Genomic DNA, 788 nt, shown 5'->3' with positions numbered 1-788 from the left:
AATTTGTCCCCAGAAGAGAATGTAAAGTCACCCTCCTCCTTTATCCTATAATTTAGTATGCTATAAAATTAACTATGTAAATGCATATTATGTTAAATTTTAAAGGTAAAAGTAGGAAGAAAATGAAATTAGTTGTTCACCCATATACAGATATTTCCTAATAAAAAAAGAAATACTCATAACTATTGCAGTTCTTCTTACTGCTCCTAGACACATGATCATATATGGTATTTAGAACTACTTTCTTTCACTACCCATCTCATTTTCTTTTTACTTTCAGCAAGCAATTCTGCTAGTCAGAGGTCTGTCTGGTGGGGTGATTTAAACCTTCATTCCTGAAGAATATGAGCCACTAGTAGTCCTGTATGAATTGCATTATTACAGTTTTTGATTGACTTTAATCATGGACATGATAATACTACGAGATGCCTTAAGATGCCTTCTGTACAACACATAAGTTCTTAGTTATCTCTGTGGTATATAGCAACAAAATTTGCCCTTGGATATCAAGATCAACCACCCCAGCCAGTCGAGTAATCCCTGTCTTTGCCTGTTGATTCGGAGGCGTGAGGAGCACAATGTTGGCAGGTGGCCATCTCAACTTTCAGTGCAGTGGAATTATTTTGTGTCTCCTCGTAGAAGCATACCTCCATTGAGAACTAAGACTTCTAAACAATCACATCCTAAGATTGGAGGGATGGGAAGCAAACATTTTGCTAGTGAATCACTGAAGTAATAGTGCACGGAGCCACTCCTACTAACACCGTTTGATTCTTGGACTTGTGAAT

The sequence above is a fragment of the Sapajus apella genome, unplaced genomic scaffold (genome assembly GCF_009761245.1).
Source record: "Sapajus apella isolate SASKATOON/1434 unplaced genomic scaffold, GSC_monkey_1.0 scaffold3, whole genome shotgun sequence".
Lineage (NCBI taxonomy): Eukaryota > Metazoa > Chordata > Mammalia > Primates > Cebidae > Sapajus > Sapajus apella.
This window is presented reverse-complemented; position numbering follows the sequence as displayed.